The sequence below is a fragment of the Canis lupus genome, chromosome 37, assembly GCF_048164855.1.
Source record: "Canis lupus baileyi chromosome 37, mCanLup2.hap1, whole genome shotgun sequence".
Lineage (NCBI taxonomy): Eukaryota > Metazoa > Chordata > Mammalia > Carnivora > Canidae > Canis > Canis lupus.
The window spans coordinates 23,075,112-23,089,261 of record NC_132874.1 but is presented as its reverse complement, the minus strand read 5'-3'; the positions used below and the strand labels follow the sequence as shown (position 1 = coordinate 23,089,261).

Sequence of the window (14,150 nt, the reverse complement as noted above, 5' to 3'; positions counted from 1 at the left end):
AGCAAGCCCTGCCTCACGCAGCCAAGGCTGTTCCCAAGGCCGGAATGAATGTCGCCCCGTTTGGCGCAGCCCCACATTCCCCGGATGGAGTGAAGAACACAGGCCGTGGGTGGGGTGGGTGCAAATCCCAACTCTGACACTTATTAGCTGTGTGACTGAGAGGAACTCACTTAAACTCTCTGTGCCTCACTTGCTTCATCTGGAAGATGGGAATAAATGGCAGTACCTACCTCCTCGGGTCGCTTCGAAGACTGAATGACGGGATATGTGAAAGCACCTAGAATCCACCTGCTGTGTTACAGCAACCTCAGCCGTTGGAATTAGTATTCCTATTTCCTTCCTTCCTTCCTTCCTTCCTTCCTTCCTTCCTTCCTTCCTTCCTTCCTTCCTTCCTTCCTTCCAGGGGCTCCTCTCCCTAAATCAACTCCAGTGACGCTTTCCCCATGAGGTCACTTGCCCTCCTTTGTGCCTCATAATATGGTGTCCACATCTTCCTATCACAGCCCCAACCCTTAGTTCCTGGGCTTGCAGCAAGGAAGGCACCAGGAGAAATAAAGTCACGGAAGAATGAGCTGAGGCCCCTGTGCAGGCTGCAGCCCCCTCCCAGAGCCCAGGGCTCCGCAGGCCAGTGGGTGTTGGGGGGGCTTCTGAGCCCGCGCTGCACAGGCCCGGGAGGGCCCTGGAGGGCGTGCAACACGGGGGGCCTATTGCTGTCACTTTGCGACCCCCTGGCCCCCTGGCCGCCTGTTTGCCAAATGTGAGCCCTTTGCACGCCACAGTGTGAGTTGCCAAGTGTCTGGGTGAGGCCAACCATGCCGACTCCCACGTGGCCAAGCCCTGGGTGCACCCAGGGTGCAGGGCATTTTCCTGGGAGCCCCAGGGCTCAGCGGTGCCCCGTCTCACCGCCAGGCAGCCGGGTGGGGGAAGGCTGCCGTCAGCAGGTTCCTCCCGGGCTGTGCAGGCCGCGGTCCTGCGGAGCCTGATGGCTCTGCCTCGTGTTGCAGGTGTGCTGGGAGGCTGCCAGCAGCCCGGGGCGGCGGGGGGGCAGGCGGGGGGCTCCCCTGGTTCCCTGCCCTGCCTTCTTGCTGCCCTCACCTAGACTGCCAGGGTTTTAGCCCATCACGCAGGAGCCCCCCTGCCCCCCGACACAGGCCGCACAGCTTTCCCCACGATGGTCTTTGCAGGGGGAGCATCAACCGGCCCCCACCCCTCATTAGATACCCCGGGGAAAGTGCACTCAAAATATGAAGTGCCTTTTTTTTTTAGCTATAAAATGATCCTGAGGCACATTTTTAAAAGTGTTTATTGGACCTATAGTGCATTTAAATTACAGTCTGCCGAGGTCTCCCTCATTGTGCAGCCAGGCGTCTTCAGAGAAGCCTCGAAACTGTTTCTCATTCGTGGTGCCCTCCTTTTTTCCCAACTAAATTCCAGAAATGCTTGCCTTGACTACTGTGTAGGAATACTATTTATTTGTAATCATTTTCATTTTATTTTATTTTTACGGGAAGCCCGTGTGTCCTATAATCTATCTCACTCTCTATTCTCCCATCTGGCAAAGATCAGTTTGTTCTGTGTTAATAGGTTTGATTCAGCTTTTGCTTTGTTTATTTTTTTTTATTTTTTATTTTTAGATTCCACATATGAGTGAAGTCATGTGGTGTTTGTCTTCTTTATTTCATTTAGCATAATACCCTCAGTGTCCATCCATGTTGTCACAAACGACATGAACTCGCCCTCTTTATGGCTGAGTAACATTCCATGGTGTGTGTGTGTGTGTACCACACCTTCCTTATCCATCCATCTATCGATGGACACTTAGATTGTTTCCATGTCTTGCCTATTATAAATAATGCTGCAAGAAACAGGAAAGATTGGTGCTTTCACTTTCTCTGGGTAAATACCTAGTGGTGGAGTTATTGGATCATATGGTAATTCTATTTTTAATTGTTTTGAAGATCCTTTGCACTGTTTCCCGCAGTGGCTGCTCCAATTTACATTCCCACCAACAATGCACAGAGGTTCCTTTTTCTCCACATCTTTGCCAACGTTTGTAATTTCTGGCCTTTCTGATTCGTGCCATTCTGACAGGTGTGAGGTGATCTCTCACTGTGGTTTTGATTGGCGTTTCTTTGATGATGCGTGAGGTTGAGCATCTTTTCACGTGTCTGATGGCCATCTGGATGTCTTCTTTGGAGAAATGTCTAATCTAGTCCTCTGTCCGTATTTTAATTGGATTGTTTAGTTTTTGGCAGTGAGTTGTATAAGTTCTTTATATGCTGTGGATATTAACCCCTTATCAGATATGTCATTTGCAAATATCTTCTCCCTTTCAGTAGTTTGTCTTTTGTTATTTCCTTCACTGTGCAGAACCTTTTTATTTTTTTTTATTTTTTTTTAAATTTTTTTATTTATTTATGAGTCACAGAGAGAGAGAGAGAGAGAGAGAGAGAGGCAGAGACACAGGCAGAGGGAGAAGTAGGCTCCATGCACCGGGAGCCTGACGTGGGATTCGATCCCGGGTCTCCAGGATCGCGCCCTGGGCCAAAGGCAGGCGCCAAACCGCTGCGCCACCCAGGAATCCCAATTTGATGTACTCCCAATAGTTTATTTTTGCTTTGTTTCCCTTGCCTTAGGAGACATTTCTAGAAAATTTTTCTATGGCCAGTGTCAGAGAAGTTACTGCGTGTGCCCTCTTTATAGTTTCAGGTCTAACATTTAGGTCTTTGATCTATTTTGAGTTTATTTTTGTGTATGCTAATAGGCAGTGGTCAGGTCTATTCTTTTACAGTTTTCCAAGCACCATGTATTGAAGAGACTGTCTTTTTTCCACTGTATTTTTTTTTAAGATTTTACTTGTTTATTCATGAGAGACACAGAGAGAGAGGCAGAGACACAGGCAGAGGGAGAAGCAGGCTCCCTGTGGAGAGCCCGATGTGGGACTCGATCCCAGGACCTGGGGTCATGACCTGAGCCGAAGGGAGGCGCTCAACCACTGAGCCACCCAGGTGCCCCTCCCTAGTATGTTCTTGTAATCAGTTATTCCTTATGCCTAGTTGTCATGTAGTACAAAAATAGTAATAGGCAGCATTTCAAATATGTGGTAGATTAAGTCTGTTAAATTTCACTGTACCAAATTTTGTTGAACACTCAGAGTGTGATGCCTGTGTAACGTGCTAGCAATATTCTTTTGTTTTTCATGATTACAAGGAATATTTGCTACTTCCACTCTTTTAATCTTACCAGCAAGGCCAATTTTACCCATTTTACTATTTTACCACTATGAGCATAGCACTGACTAGTTTTCAAGACCTAAGAAATTATTTCAGATCAGTGGTGGTGGGGGAGAGGGGATAAAACTTGAAAATATGATTATGAAAACAAGAAAACTGCAATAATAAAACTAATAAATGTTTAATTACATGTCCACCAAACATGTCAATTAGTCAAATGCAACTTAACTTTTATATCATAACATAAATTACAAGTAGTGTAAACATTTTACAAAACAGGTTATTTTCTGGATACAAAGAAATAATTAGATGTTTTTTCATAAAAAAAGGAGATTAAAGAAGATGGAGACAGATATGTTGGGAAAGGCATTCTCTGAAAGAGATTCATCAGAGCTGTGAATGTTGAGAGAGGAAAGGGAGGGGCATATTGTGGGCGAAAGGATCTTGGTGAAAATGAAGAGGAGGTGTGGTCGTGGACCAGGAATTTCCTCTCAGTGGCCGACAGGGGACACACTGGCCAAGGACAGCTTGGTGGGTGTGGTATGTTGGGGGAAGAAGGGAGGCTAAAGCCGTTGGGAGAACTGGAGGATAGAGAAGCAATGTATAACCAGAAATTTCTAGGTACTGGGCGTTTCAAAGTCAAATTTTTGTTAACTCAGGGAATACTGTGCTGATTCACAGGTGACTTTTAAGGGTGCAATTAGTGAGGCATCTGGGTCCCATTGAGATGCCGATACTGATAGAGGAGAAATGAGGCTGAAAATAGGGCACAGATTGAGAGTCTCCACAGTGAGGAGAGCCCACTACAGGCTGAGGAAGAGGCCCAGCAAACCAGGAGCTGAGTCAACCAATGAATGGTCAAGTCTCACTAGATATTGATGCCGGGACCAGAACCTGCTGCCCAATTGAAAGGAAGTGAGGGAGAAGCAAGACAAGGAAAGAAGGAAGTACATGTGAGAGGAAAGTTAGAATGGGCCGTTGACCCTGCGCAGCTGTCTCAAAACACCGTATGCTGCTACTCTGAGCCCAGCCCAAGATAGACGTTTCCACTGTAGCCACCTGCAGTTGCAAATTTAACTTACTGAGTTGGAACTAGTTCTTTTTTTTTTTTTTTTTTAATTTATGATAGTCACACAGAGAGAGAGAGAGAGAGGGAGGCAGAGACACAGGCAGAGGGAGGAGCAGGCTCCATGCACTGGGAGCCCGATGTGGGATTCGATCCCAGGTCTCCAGGATCGCGCCCTGGGCCAAAGGCAGGCGCCAAACCACTGCGCCACCCAGGGATCCCGGAACTAGTTCTAAGTAGAACTGTTAAGAGCGGTTGAGTTTCTCTTTTGACTCTTTTTCCCACCTCTTGCTACTCCTTCCCAAATTTGAGCACATGGGCTCCATCCCCTTATGAAACTCTGTACCAAGGATACAGCTTAATACCAATCAGTTAAGGTCCTATATTGACGAGTATATTAACTGCTCCAAGAATATTCACATAGATTCTTCGACTTCAGTGGTCAAAAGGGACCTCAAAATCGTATTTTCTAAAATTAAAAGATACTCCAAAATTCATCTGTCTTGGTCGCCTCTTGCAGAATTCCCAACAGGAAGTCACATAGCCTATCCTCGAACACCTCCCTTAATGGGATGCTCACAGCAGCACCAACTGTTGCGCTGTTGTGTGACAAGTACTTTCCGTATGTTATGACGTTTAATCCCGACAATAACCCTCTGAGGTAGGTGCCATTATAATCATTTTCTGGAAAAAGGAGCTAAGGCTCAGAGAGATTGAATGCTTGCCCAAGGCCATACAGCTAGTAAGTAGAAACACCGCTTATTCTGTGACCATAGGTTCAGAGGTTGGAACCAGTTTCAAAGCCCATTCCCATTCCCCCAAACCGTCCACTGGGGGAAGCAGAATTCTGACACAGCCCCCAGAGCCACCTGGCCCTGGTGTGTACATACCTTTTTCCCACTGTTCAAACACTAACCTAAGGGATTTTGCAGATGTAAGTAAGATTCCAAGTCGACTTTCAAATAGGGAAATTGTGTGGGTGGGCCGCCCCTAATCACATGAGCCCATTTAAAGCAGAGAATTTGTTCTGGCTGAGGGCAGAAAAGGATATCAGAATTTCAAAGCAGGGGCACCTGGGTGGTTCAGTGGTTGAGCTTCTGCCTTTAGCTCAGGGGTCCCATGATCGAGTCCCGCAATGGGCTCCCTGGGAGGATCCTGCTTCTCTCTCTGCTTATCTCTGCCTCTCTCTCTCTCTCTCTCTCATGATAAATTAATATACTCTTAAAAAAAAAAAAAAGAATTTCAAAGGAGTAGAGACCCTCTCCCGCTGGCCTTGGAGGAGCCTGCCACCATGCTGTGGAGGGCCCTGTGGCAGGGAAAGGCCGGCAGCCCCGGGGAGCGAAGAAAGGCCTCTGGTCAACAGCCCGCAAGCAAACAGGAACCTCAGACCCATGAGCATGAGGAACCGGATTCCACCGACCACCCTTGGGCCACGGAAGAGGGCCCTGGGCTCCAGATGGAGAAGCTCAGGATGGTCAGTTCAGCACGTGGGTGGAAGACCCACGACTCTCGACCCCAGAACCTGTAAGACAATTGTGATGCTTGAAGCCACGGAGTTTGTGGTAACTTGTGACCTAGCAATAAAAAACTATGGCTTCTCTTCTTTGGGGAGTGTCATAGGTCAGACTCCCAGAAGCTAACCTGAGACAACGCTTTGGGTGACATTAACCCCAGGAAGCAGCAGGAGGGCAGTAGGGGCCTGAGCCAGGAAACGGAAGCCCCCAGGCCGCACCGGGGCAGCCACAGGGCTCCAGGCTGGGGGACCTGTAAGGGGCGAGGTGGACCATCACCCGAGAGGTCCCCCCGAGAGCCGGGGGGCTCACCTATTCAGCCTGTCCTTCTCTGCAGTCCTCCTTCCAAAAGGTGTCAGGGGCAGAACATGCGGTAGGGAGTCTGGGAAGAGCCAGTGTCACAGGAATGTGGGCAGGTGCCAACAGCACCTTCAACCAAGACATTCCTTAGAAAGCTCCTTCATAGCCACTGACCCGTGTCATTTGGCCACCCGCCCGGGCTCGGCTCCTTAGCTAACGGTGTCTGTCCTCTCCATACTTTTCAGATGCCCCTAGTTTCCATCCTCCTGAAGTGCTGGTTCCGTCCCTTCCTGGGCTCCCTCCCGCCAGGCCCATGGGACAGGATTTGGAGTCAAGGACTAGTTCGACTGTCTTGATGGTGAGCTGAGACTGCAGCCCTGACCGCGTGGCTTCTGGGCGGCCTCGTCGTACCGGTGACTCACCCGAGGCCGCCTGGTTGTCTGTGGGGCTGCTGAGAACTGTGTCACCCTTCCTGTTCCTCTACTGTTAGTATCGGGATTGCAGGGAAGGACACTGCACCTCTGGGTGAGCCTGGGCACCCTGAGGGGCCAGGAAAGGCACCACGTTTCTGACCGTTGGTGCAGGTCACGATTTCAGTATTTGACATATTTACAGCAGATGCAATAAACAGGCAGGAGCAAGGGCACAGTATGATCCGAGGAGACGGGCCCTAAGCAGCTGCCTCCACTTCTGGGCATAACCTGTGCCCCTGGCCTTTGGCTTCCTGAAGTGGCTGCCCGCTGGCCCTGGGCTGCGATGCTACCAGAAGCCCACCGACTCCTGTGGGGACGCTGGTCCCGCTCTGTGTTCTTGACCCGTCCCAGGCCGCTGCGCTCTGGGAGGGCTCTAGAGGCCGCCTTGGGCCCACACTGTCCCCGGAGCCACCCGGAGAGGGGCCGGGGGCTCAGGCCGGGACCCAGGCCTCTGTGGACCCCCAGTCTCCACCTGGCAGGTGACGCTAAGAATCGGGACTTGCCCGGCATTGAGGAAGGAGACTCCTGGAGCCCGTTGCCCTGACCGTGACTACGTACCGAACACGAAGTTGTCGGGCCTGAAGATCTGGCCAAAGGGCCCGGACCGGACCGAGTCCATGGTGCCCGGCTCCAGATCCACCAGGATGGCCCGAGGCACGTATTTGTTACCTGCGGGGAACAGAGCCGGACTTAGACGGGCGGGGGGCACAGGGATCACAGCCCGGGCTGTGCTCCATGCGCCTCTCACAGCAGCATCATTAGAGAAAATTCTAGCACCAGAGACAAAAGGCAGCGAACAGAGCTCTGTCTCTGCCTTAGAAGAGGAGCCAGCGGCGGCTGCTTAGTCATGGCCAACATGCAGGAGTCAGGGGGGCTTCGCCAGTCATTTTTAGCAGCCGACACTTTAAATGCATGCAAGCAGCCTCTCTGTGCCGGGGCCACCGGCTGTCCCTAGGACACTGCATCTGCCCCAGCGTGCAAAGCAGGGGGACTGGGCAGAAAGCATGGCTCATCACCTGCAGCTTCATTGTAGTACACGTTGATTCTCTCCAGCTGCAAGTCGCTGTCTCCATGGTAACTGCCGGTGGGGTGATCCCGTGCTCGTCACTGATGACCTCCCAAAACTGGGGAAAGACACACAGGTCAGGGAGGGGGCTGGCACCCTGGATGCCAGTGAGGAGGGCGGCCCCTGGGTCCCCTCCCTGACCTTGGAGCAGGGGCCCCGTGGGGGCAGGGGGGGGGGCCTAGAGCTGCACCCGTGTGCTGCGGGGGCTGCCGCAGGGGGGCTCGTCGGGGCGCAGGGCGGCGGCCCCTCCCCCAGGCTGCCAGGTGCACTGCCCCGGGAGGGGGGGCGCGGCGGAGGCCCAGGCAGGGAGAGCCCCGGATGCTGGGGAGGCGGGCGCCCCCGGCAGGGCTGAAGGTCACAGCCGCCCCTGATGGGCAGGGAGGCCTGCGGAGACCCCGCCCCGCCACTGCCTGGGGGATGCGTGCTCCTGCTCGGGGTGCAAACCCCACCCAGCCCTGCAGGCAGCAGCCGGGACCTCGGACAGCAGCGGGCGGGTCGCCCTGTCCCCGCGGGGGGGGGGGGGGGGAGGGGGAGAGGGGACAGGGGAGGGGGCCGGGGTGAGGAGGGAGGGGGTAGAGGGCAGGGGGCGGGAGGAGTGGCAGCTCCGCTGGGGGGGAGAAGGGAAGGGGGGAAGAAGGGAGGTGGAGGGGGGAGAGGAGAGGGGGAGCGGCAGCCCTGCGGGACCGTGTCAGAGGAAGGGGGTGGGGGGGAGAGAGCAGGGGAGGGGGGTGGGGAGAGGGGGCGGGGGGGGGGAGCGGCAGCCCCGAGGGGGCCCTGTTGTGGGAGAGGGGAGGGGGTAGGGGTGAGGAGGGAGGGGCGGGATGAACGGCAGCCCTACAGGGTGGTGGAGGAGGGGGGAGGGGGAAGGAGGTGGTAGCGGCAGCCTTTGGCGGGGGGGGCTAGTATCAGGGGAGAAGGTAAAGGGAGGGGGCAGGGGTGAGGAGGGAGGGGCGGGAGGAGCGGCAGCCCTACAGGGTGGGGGGGAAGGGCGAAAGGGGAGAGGGAAGGGGGCAGGAGGGGGGCGGGAGGAGAGGCAGCACCGGGGGGCCGGTGGCCCAGCGGCTTGTGAACGTGCAGGGTGCGGGGGAGGCAGGGGCAGGGGGGCGCCAGGGCCTGGGAGAGCCGCGGCCTCGCGCCCCCCCCTTCCCCCCCCACCCCCCGCCACAGGCAGCGCCAGCCACAGCGGGGCTGGGCTCTGCGGCGTCCTGGTAGGGCAAAGCCGTGGGGTTCCGGTCTGAGAAGTGGCAGGTGTCAGTCACCCGTCAGAACAGGCTCTTCTTTTACAGGCCGAGGCTGGCGGACCAGCAGGGACTGGGCAGGGACGGAGCTGGTGGGAGCAGGTGCAGAATCAGGTGGCCCAGCCGCAGCGTTGCCTCCTGGTCAGCAGGTCAGCAGGTTCTCAGACTGGACTGGTGAGGGGGGCAGTGCTCCCCTAGGCGCTTGTTTAAGCTCGGTGCAAGCCAAAATATGGGCTGTGGGCCGAGGAAAACCTGCCTACAGTTGGGTGAAGCAAAGGAGAGGGGGGAGTGGGCATCTGTGATCGCCTGGTCGTCACCTCCATGGTTTCTTAGGTACAGTGTGTGAACGCCGTGGGGTCGGAGTAACAGTCATCCTGAGGTTGGTGTTGGTTGGGCCGCAGGGGTGGGCTGCCTTCCATGTTCTCACTGGCTCTGAAGGACCCACTGTTACCATCGGCTGGGCGGGCCTCAGACCGACAGGTGTTGGAGGGTCTTCAAAATCAGGGGTGTCATAAGAGGCATACTTAGGAATATACTAAAAAGAATAACCATCAAGGGTTAAATGAGGCAGTAAAACCAGAATTTGAAGCTTGAGGGGAGTAGTTGAGCCGCCTCTGAGATGTTGGGCTTGAAGCATCCTTCGTGGCAGAATGGAGATGACAGTGGCAACCTGATGGATTTCCTGGTTTGCACTGGATATTTCTGGGGGGGCGGGCAGAGACATTTATGGGAGCTCAGGCACAGTGGTTACTTCTGAACCCTGCCCAGGTGCCCCTTCGGGAAGCCAGAATCATGTCCAATGCCAGACAACTGTTGAGGTCTATTCACTGGACTTTCCTATAGTTCTGTGGTGTTGGTGTCTTTGGTAACAGTGTCTATAGTTACGCTCTTTTCCAGAAGCAGAACATAGAAAATGTAGGAGTTCTGGCACACTTGCCGAGGGGCCCACATAGCTGCAGCTCCAGGTGCGGAGATTGTCCACGTGCAATCTGCTGTAGCAATCAAGCCTTCTGAGAGTCCTCCAAACTCCGAGCCCCTTGTTCTAGGGCCTCTTGATAACCTGGCAAAGAAGGAAAGGAAAGCCTGTCAGGGGCTGGGGTTCCACATCCAGGCTTATAGGTGTAACATGCTTTTGAAAACCTTTTTGGATCAAAAAGGCGCTGGAAAAAATGAAATCAGAGAGGAGAATATAGCTATGGTGATAAAAGCAGGCAGTCTGGCTAAAGATTTGCTATGGGCTAATAAGATTAGCTCAATAAAAAATAAATAAATAAAAATTTAAAAAATATTAGCTCAATAATTTGATCTATCCCAACTATAGACTTTTTTTTTTTCCATACTGCTCTCTCTGGTAGACAATGTAGACCCACCCAAAGCTTGCACCCCTCTTTTAGAACACGTCCCAAATCTAGGATGTCTGAATTTCCTGCCCAAACTGCTCTAGCTCATGTCTAGTGTGTGTATAAGTCTTTCTCCCTGAGTGTCCTGGAGGGCAGGCCATGCCTGCAGTATGTGCCTCTAGAACCACGTGGAAAATGCATGTGAAGATGGGGGGATAGAGTTGGGATGTGTGGTCTGGGACACCCACAAACATGCACATGAGGCACAATAAAAACAGAACACTGAAGCTCAGAGGAGCTTCCCTGGTCGGTGACACTCCCTGCACATTTCACACATCAATGCAGTGAAAGTAACAGGTCTTGACTCCACGGGAGGACAACAGGAACTGTCTACATAGCCCTCCCGACTCGGCCCCGGGTACTCTTCCTTGACCAATTTAATTTATATCTTTTATAAATGTTACCTATAAAAACAAATCTGTAACTGTGAATATAAGAGCTTTCAGCAAGTTCTGTGAGTCCCCCCAGTGAATTATCAAATCTAAGGGTAATTTTGGAGACCCTTGACCTTTTTTTTTTTTTAATTTTATTTATTTATTCATGAGAGACATGAGAGAGAGAGAGAGAGAGAGAGAGAGGCAGAGACACAGGCAGAGGGAGAAGGAGGCTCCATGCTGGGAACCCCAACCTGGGACTCGATCCCGGGGTCTCTAGGACCACACCCTGGGCTGAAGGCAGCGCTAAACCACTGAACCGCCCAGGCTGCCCTGGAGACCCTTGACCTTGCAGCTGAGGTCAGAAGCAGGAATGTTCTTGGGGGGCCTGGGTAGCTCAGTTGGTTAAGTGTCTGCTTTGTGCTCAGGTCATAATCTCAGGGTCCTGGGATGAAGCCCTGCATCAGGCTCCCTGGTTAGTGGGGAATCTGCTTCTCCCTCTCCCTCTGCCCCTCCCCACCACTGGTTCTCTCTCTCTCTCTCAAATAAATAAAATCTTTAAAAAAAGAAGAATTTGTGGAGGCTGAGAAAAATCAAGGCCATCCCACCTAAAGTTTAGCATTAGCACAAGTACAGCCATCTTCGGCCCCTGAATAAGAGCTGAACTTTATAGGAAAAACTGCAGAATGTCCTTGGCAGGGAATCCCATATCAGAAAGACAACTGAGCCCACGCCCGTAGTAGAAAGTCCCATATTAGAATGAGAACAGAGCTCAATGCCCTTAAGCCCCATATCAGAATGTAAACAGAACTTGAGAAATTCCTCCATCCCTTCTGAAAATCCCCTAGACCAGCCTATAAAAAACCCAGCTGTAACCCACCTCGGGGTCCAAGTCCCTGCTCCGCTGTGTCGGGTATACTTGGACCCAAGCTGGAGCTTGCTAATAAACCCTCGTGCACTTGCATCGGTGTCGGCTCCTTGGTGGTTTCTCGGATTCGCAATCTTGGGCACAACAAAGTAGAGATGCTTTTAAAGACTATTCCCTCCGACTTCACAGTTGGCCCAAATGCTTCCCAGTTTGTGTCAGAAGTGGGATTCACTAGCCTGACTCTGACTCACTGAAACATATGGCTCAAGAAGAGGAGGATGAGTGAGTGGGGGATGGTGAACCTTTGCTTCTGAAGTGACCCTTGGATACAGGAGGGGATCTATGCTGCCATTAGTCGTTGGAGATAAAAGTTGCCAAAAGAGGGGCATCTGAGTGGATCAATTGGTTAAGCATCCAACGCTTGAATTCAGCTCAGATCGTGATCTCAGAGTCATGGGACTGAGTCCCATGCCAGACTCCACATGCAGTGTGGAGTCTACTTGTTCCTTTCCCTCTGTTCCCCACCCCTTGCTCTCTTTTTCTCAAATAAATTAATTAATTCAATATATATATTTTAAAAGTCACCAAGAGAAATGTTGGCTCCAACTCCTAAGGAGTATGGATACATAAGGAAAAGCAAAGTAACAAGAAATGAGCAAATATCAATCTCTTGGTTGTTGTTATCTGTAATAACTGAAATGAAAGGTAAAGTGTTGGGTGGATCTGGAGGCTGAGCCAAGCTTGGAATCAGGCTGTTCTGAGTTATCTCAGAGCTGCCACCAAAGGAGATAGTGAAGCTGAAATCACAGATGGCCAAGATTTGCAAGATAGTGGCAGCGGGAGGTGAAGAAGAGAGTCAAGAGACTCATCCCAGGATGGAAACCTTTAAACAGTTATTGGATAAGCACAGCAGACACTGATGGGATCAGAATAAAGGTCTCATTGAAGCACTCTCAGAAGTTGGACAGACTGATGAGAACCTGTCTGCTGCCTGCCCCACCCCCTGCCCCACATCAAAAAGCTTTAAGCAAATCTGCTTTATGGCAAAGATGAACATGGGAAAGCCACTCTAGAGTTGCCTGAGGTGATGGTCCCACAATCTAATCATGTTAAAGATTGACAGAAGTCCCAATCCGCAACTAGGGACCCAAGGGCATGTACACATGAGTGAGTAAAATGGTCAGGGAGTCTAAGAATGATATTTCTGGGACTCCCTGACATGAGAGCCTCGTGCCCCATGATGCCACAGCTGGTGAAGTCCTAACAGGGGTTGCAGTTAGATTGGGGGGACATGGAATGACACTGTCGGTGGGACTCAGGTGAAAGTTTGGATGAAGACTGAAATGTTTGAAGAGACTGTGTGGAGTTGTATCTCCTTTACCTGAATATATTAGGGGGTGAATATTTGTCTAATTGGGGAACGCTTCCCCTACCCTAGTATTATGCAATGGAAGTCATGTCAAGCCACCCTTCAGCCATTATTAAGTAGACAACCAACGGAAGTCAATAACATTGCCTGAGCTCACACGATGTGGGCTGTTGTTCATTTGAATGGGGTGACGATACAGACATATTGTCTGTACAATAACACTGTGTGGGGTGTGGGGTGCAGACCGGGGCTCCTGACAAAAGCCTGTGAGTGCCAACCAGCAGTTACCATTGGGATTTCCATTTGAAAATTCCAGAACGTTCCCACTTGAATGACAACTACTAGCTCGCTATTTGACATTAATTGAAATTTTTCCTATGACTGAAAGACATAAAATAATCTTGAAATACCCATAATGTCTTGGGTAATATAAAAAAAAGTACTGTAATGGGGAAGGGAGTGCTGAGAAGTGTTCTATAATATAAAAGAAAGCATTTATTAGGGAATGGTACCAAGGGAATCCAAGGAGAAGTACTCATGAGCCGGGAGCTCCTTCTCCTCTAGGATTGACTTTGGAAACATCTGACCCACTGCTGGACCCTATGGCCACTTGGATGTTGCCATATAAACAATTCTCCATTGACCAACAAAGAGCTGCTTGGGTTTATGGATAGCAATTCCCAAATGAACATTTCCAAGCATCCTGTTTGGAAAGCTGCCACTCTTATTGAGGAAGGTAGAAACGATTCAGTTCAGTGGGCTGGAATGCATGCTATTTGCCTCTGTGTTTGGGTTTTGACTCCTGGCGGTGACCAACGGCTGCGCTGTGGGGTCAGGCAAATAGACTGTGGAAAGCTGGCCTATTAAGGGATACCCATATAGGACACAGCCCTAGGAAAATCACGATGGGAATTTGAGGGGTACATTAAAATGGGACATGTCAGTGCCCATGAGAAGAACCTCCTCCTGGTTGATCAGAAGTGTTTGGAATTGGCAAGTGGGAATCATTGAAGTGGTCTCCTGAGTCTATGGGATAAGTGGATGGGTAGGTCCTATAGCAATGTAGAGATGGGCTATGTTTAAACATATCCCTCCCAAGGCACAAAATACCAACTGTATAGTCTGCCCACAAGAAAGATAGAGGCTTCAGGTGGTTCTGGGGCAGCCTCCAGGGGGAAGCCATACACACAGCTGTCAAATCCGGCTCATGTGGGGTAGCCCCTAGACACTACAACTGCATTCCTGCTCTAAT

The 14,150-nt window shown here is 51.4% G+C and overlaps 1 pseudogene; it reads right to left on the bottom strand.

Moving 5' to 3' along the window:
- Window positions 1-3,398: 3,398 nt before the first annotated feature.
- On the bottom strand, window positions 3,399-9,210 carry LOC140626284 (tubulin beta-4B chain-like; annotated as a pseudogene).
- Window positions 9,211-14,150: the final 4,940 nt, after the last annotated feature.